Raw genomic sequence first — 23906 nt, 5'->3', positions numbered from 1 at the left:
ATACAGCAGGTTCTTGTTAGTTATCTCTTTTATACATATAAGTGTATACATGTCAATCCCAATCTCCCAGTTCATCCCATCACCACCCCCTCCCCGCCCCGACTTGACTTCCCCCCCGGGTGTTCGTATGTTTGTTCTCTACATCTGAAAGAATTTTTAACTTTTTAAAATTCATTTATTTATTTTTTGGCTGTGTTGGGTCTTCATTGCTGCGCGTGGGCTTTCTCTAGTTGCGACGAGTGGGGGCTACTCTTCGTTGCGGTGCGCGGGCTTCTCATTGTGGTGGCTTCTCTTGTTGCGGAGCACGGGCTCTAGGCGTGTGGGCTTCAGTAGTTCTGGCTCACGGGCTCAGTAGTTGTGGCTCGTGGGCTCTAGAGAGCAGGCTCAGTAGTTGTGGCACACGGGCTTAGTTGCTCCGTGGCAGGTGGGATCTTCCTGGACCAGGACCCGAACCCGTGTCCTCTGGATTGGCAGGGGGATTCTTAACCACTGCGCCACCAGGGAAGTCCCCATAATGTTTTAAGATAAAGATAATAGCTAACATTTCAAAATTGAGAGAACTCACATAAAAGTCAGGATTTCCAAGTGCTGTCGAAAAATCAAAATGTGCCCTGCAAGACGTGCCCTGTAGGTTGTCCCTGGGAGCACACAGCCATCTGTGTCACGCAGCCACCTAGCCTCCAGGGCACCTAAACTCTCCTCTTCATCTTCACCAAGGGCATACTTTCTGGCCTCATCCAGGCTAAGCTTCACTTCCTGGTGAGAAAAGTTTTCATTCTTCCCTCCTGAAGTTGCGGAAGCGGACTATTGCATGGACCGTGTTCTTAGGCGATCCCGGGAGTAATGAGCTCCGTCTCTTGACCCAGAGATGCAGATGTGTTTATAATGCATCTCCAGGGAGCTTGGCACTCTGCCTGCCGCCAGGTATGCTGTGGGGGACAAAGGGCACGGGACAGTTGTCCCCATGGACCTTCCCCTGAGCAGTGGCAGAGCGGCAGTGATGCAGCGCTGGTGTATGAATGTGGAGGGTGTTAGAGGGACAAGGGCAGGCTGCCGTGAGAGTTAGTAAAGAGACCGCTTGAACCTTCTTAGGGAGGGGGGATGTTCAGTGATTTCAACACGCACAAACGCCCATGGTTACTACATGATGGGAACGTTCATTAGCTCAACTGCAGTCATCTCACAGTATATATGTGCATTAAAGCATCAGTTCTGCACCTTAACTACATACACTTTTATTATCAATTATACCTTAAAATTTTTTTAATTGAAGTATAGTTTGTTTTTTTTACAAATTTCTATAATTTTTTTAAATTTTACTTTATGTTTTTATAAGCAGGTTCTTGTTAGTCATCCATTTTATACATATTAGTGTGTATATGTCAATCCCAATCGCCCAATTCATCACACCACCACCGCCCCCCCGCCGCTTTCCCCGCTTGGTGTCCATACGTTTGTTCTCTACATCTGTGTCTCAACTGCTGCCCTGAAAACCGGTTCATCTGTACCATTTTTCTAGGTTCCACATACATGCGTTTATATACGATATTTGTTTATCTCTTTCTGACTTACTTCACTCTGTATGACAGTCTCTAGATCCATCCACATCTCTACAAATGACCCAATTTCGTTCCTTTTTATGGCTAATATTCCATTGTATATATGTACCACGTCTTCTTTATTCATTCGTCTGTTGATGGACATTTAGGTTGCTTCCGTGACATGACTGTTGTAAATAGTGCTGCAATGAACATTGGGGTGCATGTGTCTTTTTGAATTATGGTTTTCTCTGGGTATATGCCCAGTAGTGGGATTGCTGGATCATATGGTAATTCTATTTTTAGTTTTTTAAGGAACCTCCATACTGTTCTCCATAGTGGCTGTATAAATTTTCATTCCCACCAACAGTGCAAGAGTGTTCCCTTTTCTCCACACCCTCTCCAGTATTTGTTGTTTGTAGATATTCTGATGATGCCCATGCTAACTGGTGTGAGGTGACACCTCATTGTAGTTTTGATTTGCATTTGTCTAATAATGAGTAATGTTGAGCAGCTTTCCATGTGCTTCTTGGCCATCTGTGCGTCTTCTTTGGAGAAATGTCTGTTTAGGTCTTCTGCCCATTTTTGGATTGGGTTGTTTGTTTTTTTAATACTGAGCTGCATGAGCTGTTTACATATTTTGGAGATTAATCCTTTGTCTGTTGATTCGTTTGCAAATATTTTCTCCCATTCTGAGGGTTGTCTTTTCATCTTGTTTATGGTTTCCTTTGGTCTGCAAGGCTTTTAAGTTTCATTAGGTCCATTTGTTTATTTTTGTTTTTATTTCCATTACTCTAGGAGGTGGATCAAAAAAGATCTTGCTGTGATTTATGTCAAAGAGTGTTCTTCCTATGTTTTCCTCTAAGAGTTTTGTAGCCTCTGGTCTTACATTCAGGTCTCTAATCCATTTTGAGTTTATTTTTGTGTGTGGTGTTAGGGAGTGTTCTAATTTCATTCTTCTACATGTAGCTGTCCAGTTTTCCTAGAACCACTTATTGAAGAGACTGTCTTTTCTCCATTGTATATCCTTGCCTCCTTTGTCATAGATTAGTTGACCATAGGTGTGTGGGTTTATCTCTGCGCTTTCTATCTTGTTCCATTGATCTATGTTTCTGTTTTTGTGCCAGTACCATATTGTCTTGATTACTGTAGCTTTGTGGTGTAGTCTGAAGTCAGGGAGTCTGATTGCTCCAGCTCTGTTTTTTTTCCCTCAAGACTGCTTTGGCTATTCGGGGTCTTTTCTGTCTCCATACAAAGTTTAAGATTTTTTTGTCCTAGTTCTGTAAAAAAATGCCATTGGTAATTTGATAGGGATTGCATTGAATCTGTAGATTGCTTTGGGTAATATAGTCATTTTCACAATGTTGATTATTCCAATCCAAGAACATGGTATATCTCTCCATCTGTTGGTATCATCTTTTTTTTTTTTTTTTTCTTGTGGTACGTGGGCCTCTCACTTTTGTGGCCTCTCCCATTGCGGAGCACAGGCTCTGGATGCGCAGGCTCAGTGGCCATGGCTCACGGGACCAGCCGCTCCGCAGCATGTGGGATCTTCCCCAACCGGGGCACGAACCCGTGTCCCCTGCATCAGCAGGCGGACTCCCAGCCACTGCACCACCAGGGAAACCCTGGTATCATCTTTAATTTCTTTCATCAGTGTCTTGTAGTTTTCTGCATACAGGTCTTTTGTCTCCCAAGGTAGGTTTATTCCTAAGTATTTTATTCTTTTTGTTGCAGTGGTAAATGGGAGTGTTTCCTTAATTTCTCTTTCAGATTTTTCATCATCAGTGTATAGGAATGCAGGAGATTTCTGTGCATTAATTTTGTATCCTGCAACTTTACCAGATTCATCGATTAGCTCTAGTAGTTTTCTGGTGTCATCTTTAGTATTCTCTATGTATAGTATCATGTCATCTGCAAACAGTGACAGTTTTACTTCTTCTTTTCCAATTTGAATTCCTTTTATTTCTTTTTCTTCTCTGATTGCCGTGGCTAGAACTTCCAAAACTATGTTGAATAATAGTGGTGAGAGTGGACATCCTTGTCTTGTTCCTGACCTTAGAGGAAATGCTTTCAGTTTTTCACCATTGAGAATGATGTTTGCTGTGAGTTTGCCGTATATGGCCTTTATTATGTTGAGGTAACTTCCCTCTATGCCCACTTTCTGGAGAGTTTTTTTTATCATAAATGGGCGTTGAATTTTGTCGAAAGCTTTTTCTGCATCTATTGAGATGATCATATCGTTTTTATTCTTCAATTTGTTAATGTGGTGTATCACACTGATTGATTTGCATATATTGAAGAACGCTTGCGTCCCTGGGATAAATCCCAGTCGATCATGGTGTATGATCCTTTTAATGTGTTGTTGGATTCTGTTTGCTAGTATTTTGTTGAGGATTTTTGCATCTATATTCATCAGTGATATTGGTCTGTAATTTTCTTTTTTTTGTAGTATCTTTGTCTGGTTTTGGTATCAGGGTGATGGTGGCCTCATAGAACGAGTTTGGGAGTGTTCCTTCCTCCACGATTTTTTGGAAGAGTTTGAGAAGGATGGGTGTTAGCTCTTCTCTAAATGTTTGATAGAATTCACCTGTGAAGCCATCTGGACCTGGACTTTTTTTTTGTTGGAAGATTTTTAATCACAGTTTCAATTTCATTACTTGTGACTGGTCCGTTCATATTTTCTATTTCTTCCTGGTTCAGTCTTGGAAGGTTATACCTTTCTAAGAATTTGTCCATTTCTTCCAGGTTGTCCATTTTATTGGCATAGAGTTGCTTGTAGTAGTCTCTTAAGATGCTTTGTATTTCTGTGGTGTCTGTTGTAACTTCTCCTTTTTCATTTCTAATTTTGATTTGAGTCCTCTCTCTCTTTTTCTTGATGAATCTGGCTAATGGTTTATCAATTTTGTTTATCTTCTCAAAGAGCCAGGTTTTAGTTTTATTGATCTGTGCTATTGTTTTCTTTGTTTCTATTTCATTTATTTCTGCTCTGATCTTTATGATTTCTTTCCTTCTGCTAACTTTGGGTTTTGTTTGTTCTTCTTTCTCTAGTTCCTTTAGTTGTAAGGTTTGATTGTTTATTTGAGATGTTTCTTGTTTCTTGAGGTAGGCTTGTATAGCTATAAAATTCCCTCTTAGAACTGCTTTTGCTGCATCCCATGGGTTTTGGATCATTGTGATTTTATTGTCATTTGTCTTTAGGTATTTTTTGATTTTTTCAGTGATCTGTTGGTTATTTAGTAACATATTGTTTAGCCTCCATGTGTTTGTGTTTTTTACATTTTTTTTCCCTGTAATTCATTTCTAATCTCATAGCGTTGTGGTCAGAAAAGATGCTTGATATGCTTTCAATTTTCTTAAATTTACTGAGGCTTGATTTGTGACCCAAGATGTGATCTATCCTGAAGAATGTTCCATGCGCCCTTGAGAAGAAAGTGTAATCTGCTGTTATTGGATGGAATGTCCTATAAATATCAATTAAATCTATCTGGTCTATTGTGTCATGTAAAGCTTGTGTTTCCTTATCAATTTTCTGTTTGGATGATCTGTCCATTGGTGTAAGTGAGGTGTTAAAGTCCCCCACTATTATTGTGTTACTGTCGATTTCCTCTTTTATAGCTGTGAGCAGTTGCCTTATGGATTGAGGTGCTCCTATGTTGGGTGCATATATGTTTATAATTGTTATATCTTCTTCTTTCATTGATCCCTTGATCATTATGTAGTGTCCTGCCTTGTCTCTTGTAGCATCCTTTATTTATTTATTTTTTTTTATTTTATTTTTTTTCTTTTTTGCGGTACGCGGGCCTCTCACTGTTGTGGCCTCTCCCATTGCGGAGCACAGGCTCCGGATGCGCAGGCTCAGCGGCCATGGCTCACGGGCCCAGCCACTCCACGGCATGTGGGATCTTCCCAGACCGGGGCACGAACCCGTGTCCCCTGCATCAGCAGGCGGACTCTCAACCACTGCGCCACCAGGGAAGCCCAGCATCCTTTATTTTAAAGTCTATTTTATCTGATACGAGTATTGCTACTCCAGCTTTTTTTGATTCCCATTTGCATGGAATATCTTTTTCCATCCCCTCACTTTCAGTCTGTATGTGTCCCTAGATCTGAAGTGGGCCTCTTGTAGACAGCATATAGATGGGTCTTGTTTTTGTATCCATTCAGCGAGCCTGTGTCTTTTGGTTGGAGCATTTAATCCATTCACGTTTAAGGTAATTATCAATATGTATGTTCCTATGACCATTTTCTTAATTTTTGGGGGTTTGTTTTTGTAGGTCCTTTTCTTCTCTTGTGTTTCCCACTTAGAGAAGTTCCTTTAGCATTTGTTGTAGAGCTGGTTTGGTGGTGCTGACTTCTCTTAGCTTTTGCTTGTCTGTAAAACTTTTTATTTCTCCATCGAATCTGAATGAGATCCTTGCCGGGTAGAGTAATCTTGGTTGTAGATGCTTCCCTTTCATCACTTTAAGTATATCATGCCACTCCCTTCTGGCTTGTAGAGTTTCTGCTGAGAAATCAGCTGTTAACCTTAAGGGAGTTCCCTCGTATGTTATTTGTCATTTTTCCCTTGCTGCTTCCAATAATTTTTCTTTAATTTTTGCCTATTTGATTACTATGTGTCTCAGCGTGTTTCTCCTTGGGTTTATCCTGTGTGGGACTCGCTGCGCTTCGTGGGCTTCGGTGGCTATTTCCTTTCCCATGTTAGGGAAGTTTAGACTATAATCTCTTCAGATATTTTCTCTCGTCCTTTCTCTCTCTCTTCTCCTTCTGGGACCCCTATAATGCGAATGTTGTTGCATTTAATGTTGTCCCAGAGGTCTCTTAGGCTGTCTTCATTTCTTTTCATTCTTTTTTCTTTATTCTGTTCCGCGGCAGTGAATTCCACCGTTCTGTCTTCCTGGTCACTTACCTGTTCTTCTGCCTCAGTTATTCTGCTATTGATTCCTTCTAGTGTAGTTTTCATTTCAGTTATTGTATTGTTCATCTCTGTTTGTTTGTTCCTTAATTCTTCTAGGTCTTTGTTAAACATTTCTTGCATCTTCTCGATCTTTGCCTCCATTCTTTTTCGGAGGTTCTGGATCATCTTCACTATCATTATTCTGAATTCTTTTTCTGGAAGGTTGCCTATCTCCACTTCATTTAGTTGTTTTTCTGGGGTTTTATCTTGTTCCTTCATCTGGTACATAGCCCTCTGCCTTTCCATCTTGTCTGTCTTTCTGTGAATGTGTTTTTTGTTCCACAGGCTGCAGGATTGTAGTTCTTCTTGCTTCTGCTGTCTGCCCTCTGGTGGATGAGGCAAGTTTCTTCATGGAGGGACTGGTGGTGGGTAGAGCTGGCTGTTGCTCTGGTGGGCAGAGCTCAGTAAAACTTTAACCTGCTTGACTGCTGATGGGTGGGGCTGGGTTCCCTCCCTGTTGGTTGGTTGGCCTGAGGCAACCCAACACTGAAGCCTACCTGGACTCTTCCTTGGGGCTAATGACAGACTCTGGGAGGGCTCACGCCAAGGAGTACTTCCCAGAACTTCTGCTGCCAGTGTCCTTGTCCCCACGGTGAGCCACAGCCACCCCCTGCCTGTGCAGGAGACCCTCCAACACTAGCAGGTAGGTCTGGTTCAGTCTCCCCTGGGGTCACTGCTCCTTCCCCTGGGTCCCGATGCGCACACTACTTTGTGTTTGCCCTCCAAGAGTGGAGTCTGTTTCCCCCAGTCCTGTTGAAGTCCTGCAATCAAATCCCACTAACCTTCAAAGTCTGATTCTCTGGGAATTCCTCCTCCCGTTGCTGGACCCCCAGGTTTGGAAGCCTGACGTGGGGCTCCAGTGGGTGGCCTTCTGTGGTCTAAGTGTTCTCCAGTCTGTGAGTCACCCACCAGCAGTTATGGGATTTGATATTACTGTGATTGCACCCCTGCTACCGTCTCACTGTGGCTTCTCCTTTGTGTTTGGATGTGGGGTATTGTTTTGGTGAGTTCCAGTGTCTTCCTGCCGATGACTGTCCAGCAGCTAGTTGTGGTTCTGGTGCTCTCACAAGAGGGACTGAGAGCGCGTCCTTCTGCTCCGCCATCTTGGTTCAGGGCCAAAGTGTAGTTGATTTATAATGTTTCAGGTGTACAGCAGATGATTCAGTTCTATGTATATATGTATTCTTTTTCAGAATCTTTCCCATTGTAAGTTACTCCGAGATAGTGGATCTAGTTCCCTGTGTTTATCTCTTTTATGTATAGTAGTGTGTATATGTTAATCCCAAACTCCCAATTTATCCCTCCCCCCCCCCCCAGTCAATTATACTTTGATAAATCTAAAGAAACACACACAAACAGAGTCTCCTCGGGAGGCAACCCTTGGGTTTAGGCATCAGGGATGGGTGGGAATCAACCAGGGAGAAACAGAAGGAATATTCTGGGAAGAAGGAACAGCACAGGAGTGAACAGCCGCCCTCAAGGAACTGAGACCATTTGAAGGATTTGGAGTCTTTCCTAACCGAGGAGGGGGCCCTGGGAGGGTTTTAAGCGGAAGAACAGAATGACTGGATTTGGGTGTTTGGAGTTCTCTATGGCTACAAAATAAAGAATGAAACCGGAGGTCAGAAGTAGAAGCTGCTGGTTGCTTAGCGGGGAGGGAGTGGGGGAGGGATGGATTGGGAGTTTGGGATGAGCAGATGCAGACTGGTATATGTAGAATGGATAAACAACAGGTGCTGCTGTAGAGCCCAGGGAACTCTATTCAATATACTGTGATAAACCATCATGGAAAAGAATATGAAAAAGAATGTACATACATGTATAACTGAATCACTTTGCTGTACAGCAGAAATTAACACAGCATTGTAAATCAAGTATATTTCAATAAAATAAATTTAAAAAAAGAGTAGAAGCCACTGTTGCCTGCTCTCCGGGCAACACTGCAGCCATCATGTTTTACCTGCACGCAGGCTCCCGTCTCACTGAGTTCCTGCCCCGTAAATCCTTCTCACACACGCAGCCCGACGGGTCCAAGCATCGGCTGCAGTGTCCCTGTTCTGTGCCCCCTCCATGACTGAGGGCAGAGGTTGAGTGAGAACAGAGGGAATTCTGCTGCCTTCCGTGCCCTTTGTTAACAATCTCCCTGGCACTGGGACTCAGGGGAAAATGTCGTTTCCAGATAACTCACACGGGGCTGGGTAGTAACAACTGGGGGCAAAGAAGCTTGCTCTGACTCAGCTGCACGGTGGGATTAGGATGTTACTAACCAAGAGGTCACTGGCCCAACCAGTTCCTAGCATGTGCTGGCCACTCAGCCGTGAAGCGGTCACGCCATAGCTTTACATTCCTGCATGTCTGTCGGAAGAGATGCTGTTGGCGCCCATCCACACATCCTTGGTCCAGCCCCAAGTTCACCTGCAGACACAGTGGAGAGTTCACAGAGATGCTGCTGGCCTCCACCCCAAGCACGGCCCTCTCCCTGCTGCTCTGGCCCGCGGGGACCTGCCCAGCAGGGGCAGAACAGCCAAGAAAGGCTGAGACCCGACACCTCTGTACAGTTGCCAGATAAACAACAGGATGCCCAGTTCAGTTTGAATTTCGGAATAACCAGTAATTTTTTGTGTATCTGTAATGGGTTGAATGGTGTCTTCCCCAAATGTGTGTCCATGCCCTGATCCCTGGAGCCTATTAATGTGACCTTTGGAAAAAGGGTCTTTGCAGGTAATCAAGTTATGGAGCTCTCGACGGGATCATCTTGGAATGTCTGGGCGGGCCCTATATCCATGGAAAGTGTCCTTTCAAGAGGCAGAGAGGAGGCCACGTGAAGACGGAGGCAGAGACTGGCCCAGGAGCTGGAGGAAGCGAGGAGGGATCCTCCCCCGGAGCCTCTGGAGGGAGGACAGCCCTGCTAACGCGCCTGGCCTCCAGGGCTGTAGGAGAATAAATGTCTGGGTTTTCTAGACACCAAGTTAGGGGTCATTTGTTATGGCAACCCCAGGCCCTCTCAGAGAAGTGACCAGCAATCTTGGGTCATGGCGGGATTTTTATTCTCAGGTGTCCTTCAAAACACTTTGGTTGTGGGGTCTCTGAGGTTCTCTTTTCTCCACTTTTCCAGCCTCTAGAAGAGTTGGCAGACTGTGGACCCAATCCTGCCAGCCACCTGTGCTTGTTAATAAAGTTTTATTGAAACACAGCCACGCCCACTCGCTGTCACCCAGAGCTGCCTTTGCTTTGCCGTGGTGGTGCTGAGCCCTCGTGCCAGAGACAGCCCAGCTTGCAAGACCTAAAAATACATGCATTCTCCGGCTTTTTCCAGAAGATGTTTTGCTGATCCTGCTTTCTCTGGGGAATGGACTTTCTCTGATTCCAGCTCACACGTACTCTGCCCACGTGAGAGCCTGCAGAATCAGTCTGCGGATGGCGGTGGTCTGTCTTTCTATTCGCCTCCTAATTTTTAAAGTGAGTTCCTGCTTCTGGACTCGGGATCCAGGAAAATTAGGCTTAATCAGTTTCTTTAGGAGCAGAAACAAGCAGGCCCAATGAAGTGGAGCCGCAGGCACGTTCCCTGAGGGACATCCCCTTGCTGGAGGTGGGCGTGTGGGCTGTCGTTTGTGAATGCTGGGTGCTGGCCTCCACGCCGCATCCTCCCCCAGCCCAGCTCTGCTCTAGGTGACCCCCTGCTGCCCCGCAAGAGGTTCACGGAGTGTGCCCTCAGCTGGGGGAGGATTGCTTTGCTCGTAAAATGGAAGATGGAGTCTTTACAATTCTAGCCTTTTCTGGATAATCTTTAACAATTGCATGGCTTAAAAGGTATCAGAGACAAACCAGAAGGTGAGATTCTCTGGCTGTTCCCAGCAAGGGCGGTCTCCAAAGGGACACACACCAGGTCTGTGATCAGGAGAAATGCAAGGAGCTCCGTCTACAGACTCAGACGTGAACCTTTTATCCTTCTAACTTCAACTGCTGTCCTTCTTGAGTTGCAAAATTGTCAGCTTTGTCTCTAGCCATCATAGGCATGCTTTGTCCTGGTGAGCAAGGGCTGCAGAAAGCCCTGGAGGAGACTGGAAGTCTTAGTGACGCTTTGCAGGAATTATTTTTCCTGCAGGGGCCCTGATGGTGAAGCAGAGAGAGAGAGTGAGAGCTGCAGGGCACTTGTTGGTTTGGGGCTGTCTGGCCTCCGTGCTTTCTCTCCGGCTCTCCAGGGAAGATGGTGGCTAATTAGGAGCAATTAAGCATGTTGTCAGCTGGGGGTGGACTTGAGCTTCCGCCGAGGGTGCAGGGATAACGTGCTTCCGGGTGGGTTTCCGTCTCCGGGGCATTCAGTGATGCGCTGGGAACTCTCATCACAGAGACAGTTTTCACTGGATTATTTAATGGTGAGCTTCCCTTTGTCCATTGGCATGGGGGTTGCCTTCCTGGTGTAGAAGCTCCTACAGGAAAACTCTTTTCATGGGTTTCCTGTAAAGATTTGTATCTTTATATGCTTGAGAACGGAGGTCCCTAACCACATCTGTACCCGGAGGGCATCAACCCACTGATGCCAGCATCCCTCCCCAGAGACTGCGGTTTAGCTGGTCTGGGATGTAGCTCAGGCTTTGGCTGTTTTAAAATGTCTCCCAGTGATTCCAGCATGCAGGTGAGGCTGGGGACCATGGCTTGAAGGCAGCCTGGTTTTCTCAGGGACTAAATTTCTTCATGGGGTGAATGGAGGTACCTGGGGCACTCAGACCAGCCTCATCCTCCAGGTTGCTCTCACCCAGACCTTTCCCTGGTGCCGGGCAGCAGGACCCTTTTTATTTTCCTTGGTCCCCTGGAGCCCCTGGTAACAGGGGTGCCCTGGCCAGTGGGGTTGGGGTCCTGGCTGTCTCCCTTGTTAGCTGGACGCTGTTGTTTGGAATTTCCATGCTTCAGTTTTCTCCTCTGAAAAGAGGAGAAGTAATTGGACCTACCTGGTAGGGTCCTTACGAGGAGTGAACGAGGTAAGGCATGGAAACTTCTGGCACATGTGTAAGCTCTTAGCAAGTGGTAGCTAGTTTTTGTTACCGTTATTTTCTCATGATTATTTCTTCTTATTATTACTATTACTAACTTCCCAGCTTGGCTGATAGCTGTAGGTGGAGGAAATGATGATGGTTAGAAATATTTGTCATAGGAATGAAGACACAGATGTAGAGAATGGACTTGAGGACACGGGGAGGGGGAAGGGTAAGCTGGGGCGAAGTGAGAGAGTGGCATGGACATATATACACTACCAAACGTAAAAGAGATAGCTAGTGGGAAGCAGCCGCGTAGCACAGGGAGATCAGCTCGGTGCTTTGTGACCACCGAGGGGTGGGATAGGGAGGGTGAGAGGGAGGGAGATGCAAGAGGGAAGAGATATGGGGATATATGTACACATATAGCTGACTCTCTTTGTTATACAGCAGAAACTAACACACCATTGTAAAGCAATTATACTCCAATAAAGATGTGGAAAAAGAAATATTTGTCATGAGATGGAGGGTTGGGTTGGCTACTGAGTTTTTAGAGATTTTAAAGCATCAGAGGATACAAAGGGAAGCACTCCTGTCAGAGTAAACCTGGCAATCAATCACCCCGCTCAGAAAACGGGGACCCGCATGCCTTTCTGAGGGAGGAATGAGCCCCGAGTTGACACCGTGTGTTCAGGAATACGGCTGCTTGGGTCCGATTCTTCTTTCTACCTACCTGCCAAGTGACACTGGGCAGCTTCCTTCCACCAGGGGTTCTCAAACTGGAGGGTGCATGGGGTCACGTGGGGGGCCGGTCAAACCCCAGGCGGCTGCCCGCATCCCAGGCTCTGACTCCTTGGTCCGGGTGTGGCTGAGCAGCTGCATTTCAAGCAAGTTCCCGGCGATGCTGCGGGTGGTGGTCGGGGAACCCCACCTTGAAAACGGCTGCTTGGAACTGTCTGCACTTCAGCATCCTTGTCGGTAAAACGGGGTTAACGACAGTATCGAGCGTGTGCAAAGTGCCCCCCACAGCGCCTGGCATATGGTGCGTGCTCAGGAAATGCTGTTTGTTATTATTGCACATGAGAATTTGATGTTTGAAACTGTTTTCTTTTGAAGTCGGCAGCACAAGAAAAGACCATTCCATAAAGGGATTTGGGCTCGAGCACCTGTCAACCTGAATTGAAGAGCATATGCAGTTAGATTCTTTCCCCAGACCTCACCCCGAAATAAATGGCAGATGGACTAAAGACCTGATGTCACAGAATAAAACCCTCAACCTATAGGAATGCTGAAGGAATTGACGGGGCCGCTTTTCCAGGGAGGACAGTGAATGCTGGAGTCCTGTAACAGGAGGAAAAGAAGCTGGGTGGGCCCCATGCCATTGGCCCCCTGCCACCTGTGGGGAAAGCTGGGGAGACCACAGGATCTGCCTTCTAGAAGCTTCTGGAGAGATGAACTGTAGGGTTATGAAATAGCAGGCTACACACAGCCCAAGGCAGCACGTAGGGTGCCTGTTGAGGGTGGAGGAACCCACAGGAAGGCGAGCTCGTGCGCTGGGGCTTTCAGGATGCCTGGGGGGATGGTGAGGTCCGGTCCACGCAGATGCCGCAGAGGGCATCTCAGGTGGCATGCCAGGGGTGTTCACGTGGGTGCCCAGCTCATCCCAGTTCCCCCCGAGGCTTACCAGCTTCAGCCCTGAATCCGGGGTCCACCCCTAGTCCCAGGCAAACCAGGACGGTCAGTCAGCCCTGTTCGTGGGCAGGGCCTGGCCCATCCAGCTGGCGTGCGCGGTGTTTGTCAGTGAGCTGTGTGGCTAAGGCGGGGTTGACCGGGTCCTGGACTCACCAGGAATTACCTGCCCGTGTTGAAGGAGCAGAGAGGCACGCTCTCCATCTGGTTTAGGCGCTGACCCCTTCCTCTAGCCGAGATTTCAGAGGACTCTGGCTGGAGACGTGTGGAGCTGTTTTTGCAGAAGGAGAAGTGATTCCTTGGGTTCATAAATGCGTGCTTTTCACTGAGAGCTGTTAATATTTCTTTTAAGAAAAGTGAGTCTGTTTCTACTCATCTCAGCAGGAGAAAAACACCACAGAGCAAAGAAGTGTGTGTGCGTGTGTGTAGAATCTTTTGTTTAAGGAGATCACGGTATGTTGCTGGGATGAGTAGGGTTGGTGGCCCCTGTGAGGGTCTTCCCTGCTTCCTTGCTGTTACTGACTGGAGCTAGATTATTAAGGGAAAGTCCTGGAGATAAGAGTATTGATGTTTCAATTCCTGGTTAGCAAGTCTGATCTACTTTCAGTCACCAACTTTCGCAGAGAGGGCTTAGGACACAAGGCCAAGCTCCCAAGCATTTAACCCGGGCTGCTCTACACAAAGCCTGGAGGAGATTAACATCGGAAGGAATCCCTGACTTTGCCATTGCAAATCCCACCTCCCTGGGACCTGCAGGTACCAAAGGAGAATTTTAATCATATTTGGGACGCCACTTTCATCTAACCATACATTGCATATACGTTCTGTGAGCTCAGCTGTGTGGTTGCCTCGGTGGACGCCTAGGGGAAACTTCATGGAGCTCACTATTTCCTTTGGGAATGAAAGCAGAAACTCCTATGTTAAACTGATGACAGGACAATAGATGTAATCAGGTGACAAAATGACCAGCTGTGAAGTGAGGCGGCCCCAGGTGCTTTAGGTAACATCAGTCCGGTGTATTTGAATGACTCCCTCTTGCGTCTCCTGCAATCTTTCTGATACTGAAAATGACAGCGTCTCGGGTTGGTGCTGAAGCATCATTACCGCCTCTCCCGCGAGAGTCAATCTCCTTTCGGCTCTGGTGTGAAGGGCAGGTGTTGGGCGCAGTGACTGGGACAGGCCAGGGGTTTAGCTAAGACCTGATGATGTTCGGTTTTTCTTGTATTTATTTTCATGGTTACCATTTAGAATAAATGCTACTTGTTCTTCATTTCGGTGTAATGAAATCAGGTCTCCTGGAAAGTGAGTTTATTTGAGAAAGTGTTAATAGAAAGTGAATTGACCTAAATACAAAAGATTTCCAAATGAACAGCACAGGTGCCATGGGGATATGGCACGGATAGGGAAGGGGGAGCTGCCTGCCTGCGGGCTAGGAAACACTGATGTGGAGCTCAGAGCTCGAGTAGGGGCTGGAGGCTGGAGGGGGTGGAAGGAAGGCTTCTTGGAGGAGGTGGGACTTGAGTGGGGTCGTGGAGATTGGAGAGGAGTTGGAATGGTGGGCTAGAAAGGAGGAGGGACATTTCAGGCAGGGGCTGGGAGAACAGTGGGTGCAAAGCCTTGGCGATAGGAATGGTGCTGGAATGTTCTGAGAGCTGAGCTTCTGCCCGGGAGACACCTGCAGGCTTGTGTGGGAGGGAAGGAGCGGAGAGATGATTCGTGCCTGCAAGTGTGCTGTGGGCAGCTGCCAGCCGTCTGGGTGTGACAGCAAGTGGGGGACATCACTTCCCCCTGACTCTCTCCATCTTAATGTACAAATTCCCCTCAGGGCTGGACAAAGCTATGAAACCCAGTGATTTTGTAAGAGACGCTCTATTGCATATCCCCTGGTGGATCACTGAAAGGGCTTGTGGGCATTTTAAAAATGACTTTCAAAATAACTTTAAGCTGCTTAAACACATTTCAGAAAGACTGAGGAAATCGATAAATAGAAAAACAATTAGCCGCTCTCCCACTCTCTACTTTGGTCCATTTTTTCTTGGTCTTTTCTTATTGACACTTTTTATTGTCTCAGGGTTGCAAGCTCTAAAGCTTAGGCGGCCGGGTCAAGGGAAATGAGTGAACCAGGCGAAACGCGGCAGAACTGGTACAGGTGCAGGCACAGCAGGGATGGGTCTTCCCTTCAGAATTCTGTGAGCTCAGTGTTGCTACATCTTTTTGATCCCAGGACCCATGCCCAGGGCAACAGCTGGAGTGGAAGACGAGATGGGCGGTTCTCTCAGGCCGGGAGGGGAAAGTACAGCCCGGCCCAGCCCAACCAGATGGACCCAGAGAGGCCAACACGGGGCCAGAGCCGGCCACATGGGCTCCTCCAGCTTCTCCTGAGATGGTGCGAGAGGGTCTGGGCCATCCTTCGCTCCTTTCTGTGCTCGTCTCTGTCCAAAAGCTCTGCCCGCCCAGCCTCAGCCGCTCGTTCAGGCTTTTTTCGACACAAAGATCTTTGCTTCCAGGCACCTGCCCGACTGCCGTGGAAACACGCCGTTTTGCAATCTCTCTCCTGGTGTGATTCATTTAGGACTCGGGCTTCAGTTGATGGCATGTGGAGAGTGCATATGCCTCTTGGCTCCGCAGCAGGGCTCCCGGGCGCTCGCAGCAGCTGGTGCTAAAGGGCCCCGACCGCCCTCCTGCCCTGCCAGCTCCGTCTTAATCCCTGTCCCGCTCTGGTTTCCATACCCAGAGGGATGCACGTTTATCCACCACGTGGCCGGGGAGACGAGAACAGTTGGGTTCGATTCTCCTTTTTAGGTGGTTTCTGTGGTCCTGGGTATGAACAAGCACACACAGGGACCCCTCTTCTTCCCCCTGGAGAGGGGAAGGATGCACCTCTCCGGGGCTGCTCAAGGCCGGGATGCTACCCTCTGAGCCGCTCCCGCGGGCCGGTTACTTAAGGCTCTGAGGGTTGCGGCCAACCTGCTGAGACCTCAGACACATGAGGGGTGGAAGCCACACCCCAGAGCATCTCACACATGCAGTAGCGAGCCACCTATTTCCTCCGTGAAACTCCCATGGCCCTGGACATGAGACTATGCATTTTCTCCTTTCCTTCCCTTCGCCTCCCTCCCTCCTTTCCTTCCTTCCTTCCTTCCCTTTTTTGTCTTTGCTTTGGTCTTACAGCTTTAAACTATACATTTAAAGATACAGGACTGTCAGATGTCTCCACACTCAGGATAAAATTCAAAGCTCTCGCATTGTCTACAAGGCCCTGTGTAACCTGCAGCCCTTCCTCCTGCACTTCACCCACCCCCACCCCCACCCCCCGCTCCATGCCACCCCAGCCGATCGAACTCATCCTCACGTCAGTGTCTTTGCACTGCAGTCTCTTCTACCCACAATGCCCTTCCTAACCATTTCACTCCCGCCCTTACTCCCTCTCATTCCCAATTCTGTCTCCGTCCAGACATCCAGGGGGCTTCTGGTAAACCATCTCCTTGGGGAAGAAATCCCACCCACCCCGAAACTCTGGTTTGTAGCGTTTGCCCATTTCCATGGTGCAGATACTTCCACTGGGATTGTTTTCGAGTTACTGGGTGACCTCACTGAACGCAGAGCTGGGAGGAGGTGTGCAGACTCGGGTCTCGGGAACCGGAGTGACACATCCCTCCTCTTTAATTCATTCTGCATCTTCTTTATGCTGCTCTGTTTCTATAGTACTCATCACTACCTGGCCTGCTACGTCGATTTGCTGTGTGTCTTCCCTCCATGAGAACAGGGGCTTCGTATGTTTTGCTCCTTGCAGGATGCACAGTGCCTAGAACAGTGCCCGACTGTTGCAGGCATTCAAGGAATGGGGAAGAACTATTAACCATAAATAGATATAATGTAGCATTGTTCGGAACAGTAAAAAAAAAAAAAAAACAACCCTGGAAACATCTTGTATTTTGATTGATAGGGGACCTGGCTTTACCTTGTTTGAAATTTCACGTGTGTTGCTTAGAGATTCACATAGTTGGCATCTAATCCTGTATCGGCCTGAGAAGTTTCGACCATGCTGCAGTAACAAACATCCCCCAACTTCGGATGCTTATTTGTCGCTCAAGCTGCATGGCTGTCCTGGGATGGCGGGACTCTGCTCACTGTGGCCCCTCGCAGCCACCGTCTGAGCTGTTGCTGGCTGCCCTGCAGAGGCGCACAGGCTGGGAGCACCTGGCTCCAGTTGCTGAGTCCTCTGGTCCAGAAAGTGGTACCTGTTACTTCTACTCACAACTAATTGGTCAGAACTGGTCACGTGATCCCACCCAACACAGGGGTCCAGGAAGTTCAGTCTTCCCTGTGAGCGGAAGGGAGACTGGGTTGTAAGGTGGGGCTGCTCGTGGCTTCCAGGCACCCCCTGTGGCGTCCAGGAGGAAAGTCACAGACCACCTGTCACACCTTCCCCAGGTCCCCGGCAGTCTGAACCCCCGTGTGCCACTGAGGTGCAGCTTATGAAACCTCTTTCTCACCTGGACTCCAAAAATGCAAATCTGCCTCTGGGGCTGGGCTTGGAGACCCTCAGTCTGAACCCAGAGGGGTGCACCTGGAAAGGCACATTGCACGTGGAGCAGTGCACACACATGGGGAATTTTGTTTATGTAAGAAGTAAAACGATGGCAATGACAGAAATGCTCCAGGAGGAGGTAATTTGCCCCAGAATTCCCCTAGCTCTTTTGGGAACAGAATGAGATGAGAATTGGAATCCCCAGTGTGAGGATTTTCTTCAGCTGGCAGGGGCAGGGACGTTCTTCCCCCCCGTCCATGTTTCTGGGGACTTGGTAGCTCATCCACTTGGATGTTTCACCCTTGTTTTCCAAATGCTGCATCTTGATCTTATATATCTCCGACCTGAAACAATGCGGTGTGTATGACGGGATTTTATCTTCATCCATTTGAGGATTTTCCCCCTCATTTTGGTGATGTCCCGTTGCGGAGCACAGGCTCCGGACGCGCAGGCTCAGCGGCCATGGCTCGCGGGCCCAGCCGCTCCGCGGCACGTGGGATCTTCCCGGACCGGGGCACGAACCCGCGTCCCCTGCATCGGCAGGCGGACTCCCAACCACTGCGCCACCAGGGAGGCCCTAGAAATCCTTTTGAAGGGAGAACAATTAAGCTTGACCTTATTATAGGAGCGTCACGTGAGCATGGTGATAATCCGTTGAAATGAAAACTCACAAGGAGACGGCGGAGCTTCGATCTCTGCTTGCCATTTTCGTTCCCTTCAGAAATGGCAAGCCTTTTTTCTCCTTTCCTTCTGAATTCCATCCCGTGCCTGCAGAGTCGTGGGCAGAGGCTGGAAAGAGAGCCGGGGGCGACTTGAGCTGAAGGGGGATTTCTGCACCGAACAGTCGGCTCTGAGTCCGGGCGCAGCCCCGGAGAGGTTTCAGAATTACCCCCATCTCAAGTTGAGCAGCGTTGCGCTGCGTGCAGCGCTTCTCTGCTGGCGCCAGCTCCACTGCGCTGCTCTGTCCCCATCCTCAGCTGCTTCCCGCCACCAGGGACCGGAAATAGTCACCTGCCCCCGGCAAACACGCCCAGTCTCCCTCCTCCTGCCCTATGCTAGAGCCAGGTCTCCAGATTTCAAAGAAAAGGGCAAGGGAGCAAAGGGTGAAAAAATTATTTTAAGACCCATTGCTGGGCTTCCCAGGTGGTGGAGTGGGTGGGAGTCCGCCTGCAGATGCAGCGGACCCGGGTTCGTGCCCCGGTCCGGGAAGATCCCACATGCCGCGGAGCGGCTGGGCCCGTGAGCCATGGCCGCTGAGCCTGCGCGTCCGGAGCGTGTGCTGCGCAGCGGGAGAGGCCACGGCAGTGACAGGCCCGCGTGCCGCCAAATAAAAAAAATGACCCATTGCTGATGGCTGATCAGACTCAGATCCTGCAGATAATTAATTCATTTATATGGCTCATGTTATTAGCTCACCTAGATCTTCAGCAAACACACACACAGATTTATCTTTAAAATCATTATACCAAAAATAAAGAACATTTTTATTTTTAAAATTAAATTAATTTTATTTTTAATTGAAGTATAGTTGATTTACAATGTTTCAGGTGTACAGCAAAGTGATTCAGTTATATGTATATATGATTTATATATAATATAATTCATATATATGATTCTTTTCCATTATGGGCTATTACAAGATATTGAATATAGTTCCCCATGCTATACAGTACTTCCTTGTTATTTATCTGTTTTATATTATTTATTTGTAGAATATTTTAATAATATTTATTATTTATTTATAATTATAACAAATAATATAATTATTTATTGCTTTAAATATATAAATATTTCGTTATATAATATTTTTATATTATTTCTTCTATTTATCTATTCTATATAGAGTAGTGTGTATCTGTTAATCCCACACTCCCAATTTATCCCTCCCCTACTTTCCCCTTTGGCGACCACAAGTTTGTTTTCTACGTCTGTGAGTCTATTAAAGAACAGTTTTAAATACAGGAAAGTATTTACCTCTGATCCTACCCCAAATCAATAACTGATCCATCAGTTTTGCTTTCTCTTCTCCCCTCTGCTCTATGAGTTTGTTCATGTAGATATGAAAATACATATATATATATACACACATTTCCTTTCCTGGCAGAGCTGTCGCCCTGCAGCGCCGCAGTTTCGCTCTGCTGCTCTCCTGCGCGTTGGCATCTGCCCCCTTCGCGCCCTGTGTGGGAGGCACTGGGCTCCTTTACTGCCTCTGCTTGGCGGCGGTTCGTGTCAGCCCGCGAGGAAGGTGAGCGCCTGAGTCGCTGCAGCTGCTGTGGACAGTTCACCTGCTCTCGATGCAGCAGGACATCTCTGCAGCGGAATTTCGGGGTTCTCACCCCTTGCTCTCATGCCCCTCCCACCCCAGTCCCACCACGAGCTCCTGCCGTACTTCCGACTGAACTTGTAGGTTGTCAGACAAAGCCCCTCCGGCTGCTTACCGAGCCCGTGGACAATGACTGTGGTCCAGTTCTATTTCCGTTGGCATTTTTCTCTCGGTCTCTGCTGCATATTCAACTCTGAGCTCCAGGAGGGCAGGCGCTTGGCCTAGTTTCCCCCCATTTTTGTGTCCCCAACACCTACAGCAGTGCCAGTAAGAAGTATGTGCTAAATTAATTAGTACTTTTTCCACCTACTGAAAAAAAACCAGACACTGACTACTGTTGACCATTACTCTTCCCATTTAATGGCTGCCACCATTTTTATTGTGGGACTTTTGTTGATCTTTCCTGTAGTAAATCATCATCATGATGAAAGTGTGATGAGTGCTCAGATCGGGCCAGACGCGTCTCCTTGAATTATTAGAACTGTATGTGGCGTAGGAACCAGCACAGGGAGAGGTGAGCGTGTGAACGGGTTAGACGCTCACTCACAGAGCGCCTGTAGGAGCTCGCACTTCCGTTCAAGCCTCTCTCGAATTCCAGGGTCCCACCTCTTAATTATCCCATGATATCGTTCCTTGTTTGATGTTTCTGCAGGTGTTGACATATCAACGTTTTTCTCCTTCCTGATGTTTATTCCAATAAGAGGTCTACAAGTTCAGGTTTTCATGAGTCACGTAGAGGGCAAAAAATAAGGTGTCCAACAAACCTGTGTATCCTCTTCCTTAGCGTCTGAGTTTTAGAAACGACTGAGATATGTCATTTTGAGGCCAACGTGGTGGTGTTCTCTCCCTGTAAAGTTGTGTGTGAAACGAATTCGTGTGTGGCAAAGTTGGTTTTTAACAAGTTCATTGTTGCCATAAACCCTTCAGTAGATGCCTTCTGATCCAGGCATCAGCCTGTCCAGTTTCCAGAGACTGGATTTGTGTCCACGTTGGGATCCCCTGCTGTGGCTTAGCCCTGACTTGTGCAAGAGCATCAGTGGGGTGCAGTGAGTCTCTGGGGGCTGCACAAGGACCACGGAGAGGGAGCCCTGGAATTCTGTAGTTAGGTGGTTGGAGGAGACGCTTTATTCTCTAAGCCAGTGGAGGTTTACTCCTCTCCTGAAGGCTCCCTCAGTCGTCTCTTTAGGTATGAGGTGCCTGCCCTTTAGGTAATGATCAAGGTCATTGTGCCTCACTAGTGACATGAGAAGAGCCACGTGAGACTGTGGCAGGTGTCCGCAGGGTCGGCGTACCCTAGGCTAGCAGAGCACTGACCGCCTCTGCGGTGTTCCCAGTGCATCATTTCATCTGATACGAATAATATTTATACGCGGAACTGAGACAACTATAAAATACAGGGACGCCTGCCCAAGCTGCTATGTAGGGTTTGCAAAGGAAGTAGATGGCCAGTAGATGTTCCCATCATCAACACCTGACTTGGATGTTTGGGCTGGCTGTGTAAGGAGGGTCGATGGCATTCTAGAAATCAACCCCAGGACCGTCTCTGTTTTTCCCCATTGGATAACACCCTGCTGTCCAGAAATAGTTTTATACCTGTGCAGACGCCTGCTTGGCACGCAGGTAACTCTGCCCACAGAAGAGGATCCGGCTGGAAGAGAGAGCGTACGAAGTAGTTCGTGTTAAGCCATTTCCATAAGACATGTGTCTATGGGGTCAGGGAACTGGAAGGGTTTTCGACAGATGTTTCAAAGCAGAGCATTTAGCTTTAAGCACCTGGGAAGAAACGTGCATATCAAGTTAGCAAGAGGGTCTGTTAGTGTGACGGCTGCTCTGACTGTGATGGGGTCTCGGGAGCCCGTCTCTCTGTTCTTCTGAGTTTCCCACAGGGCAGCCTGTCACCTTCACCTGGTATGAAAAGTTAGGATCAGAGGGTGGAGGGTTGAGCTTACAACAGTTCCCCGCGCTCAGGGACTGGCCCTGAGTCGGTGTAGGGACCGCGAGACCCGTGCACTTGCTGGAGCAGATCTGATCAGAAATACCACGGATCCGTGCCTGGCCGTCAGATTTGGGCTCCTGGGAATTTACTGTTCGGGGTGGCAGGTCTCGGGGTGCTGAAGCAAGGAGCAGCCCTCCGGGGAGAAGGTTCTTGAGCTCCTCTTGCTGGGTCCCCTGAGATATCCTGGGTTTGTCGTCTGGCAAGGTTGGCTGCTGAACTTGGCTTTGGGTGTTTCGAGACCCCACCATCCCAGCTGACGGTAGCCCGAGGCTATTTCTGTTGCTTGCAAAGGAAGAAGCTTGACTAACGTGCAAGGGAGGGAGATGTTAGATTTCAAATGATTAGGAATTCTTTTGGCTGATACCTGGCATCGGACGGCAGTTCTGTGACAGCAGTTCTTCTTTTCCTGCTTTGACATATGGCAGGTGATCTTGACAAGATGGCTTCAAGGCGCGGATAAGAGGGACTGAGGCTTATTTGAAAGACACACTTGTATCACTAGGGGTCGAGTCAGGAGATGGAGACCACACCAGTTATTCCAACACAGAGAATTACATATGTATATACACATACACAAGCAGAACTGGGAATCGTGTATTAGAGAATGACAAAGGCAGAAAGGGGGATGCTGAGTGGCTAACATTATGAACATTCAGAGGCATGGTGGATGGGACCCAGAGCCTCAAGTGAGGGCTGCTGACTGTTGTTGGTCCCCCAGGGGACACAATGATGGGAGAACTCAGAGTAGGCACCAACTGCTGCTCTTGGAACAACCTGCCCGTGTCCAGTTAAGTGCCGGGGCAGGGACAACAGTGACGGAAAGCCTAAGAGATGATGCCCTTCTCCTTCCTCCATCCTTGCTGTCTCCCTAGCACCCCCTACTGGCGGAGTCAGACAGGGAGCAGAGGAGAGAGGGTGGGCTTGAGTGCCAGGCAACACCCCTTCCCGCAAGGATACCAGAATGCACAGGACTGTCAATCGTAATATAGTGGCATTATAAACCCTAATTTATAAGAAAAGGAACAAACTAATAAATGTCCACGTACTTTATTAGTAGTGACAGATTGATTGTAGGACAGTTGACCTTGCCTTGTAATCATACACCTGTGGCCAGACCCCCTGCCTGAAAACCTCAGGTCTAGAAACATGTTTTTGTGTCTTTAAATCACTGTTGTGTCTTATGAATCTACAGGATGTAAGTAATGTAAGTAATGTAAGTAATGTAAGTAATGTAAGGAATACATTCTCATTATAACATTTTCAACAGTTTAGATATTTCAAAAGATCCCTTTGTTATAAAGAATTTTTGTTCTCCTGGACTGTATTTTGTGTTTCAGACTTTTCCAAAGTGAACCACTGTTTACATAAGCAAGTTAAATCTGGTCACAACTCTTTTATTTTTAAAATTCAAGTATAGTTGATTTACAATGTTGTGTTAGTTTCAGGTGTACAGCAAGGTGCTTCTGAAAAAGCATATGTACATTTCGGATTCTTTTCATTTGTAGGTTATTACAAGATACTGAAGATAGTTCTGCGTGCTGTACAGTAGTAGGTCCTTGTTGTTTATCTCTTTTATACACAGTAGTGTGCATCTGTTAATCCCAAACTCCTAATTTATCCCCCCAGCCCCTTTTCCATTGGGTAACCATGAGATTGTTTTCTATGTCTGTGGTCACAAATCTTTATACCAACTTTCCTCACTCCTTTTAGTCTCTTTATACTCCCCCTCCCAACTCCTTCTGCCCTAAAAGCATCTTCTCTTCTCTCCTGTTCTGTACACTTAACCCCGCCCCCACTGCCCAAGTTGTAGGTGTAGCTAGTTCACAGATTGAACTCCTCATTGATGACAGATTCCACTGCATGGCACTGAGTAGGAGCCTGTATTTGACAAACTGCTGG

Source organism: Leucopleurus acutus, assembly GCF_964270905.1.
Source record: "Leucopleurus acutus genome assembly, chromosome: 13".
Taxonomy (NCBI): Eukaryota; Metazoa; Chordata; class Mammalia; order Artiodactyla; family Delphinidae; genus Leucopleurus; species Leucopleurus acutus.
Note: the sequence above shows the minus strand (reverse complement) of the source record.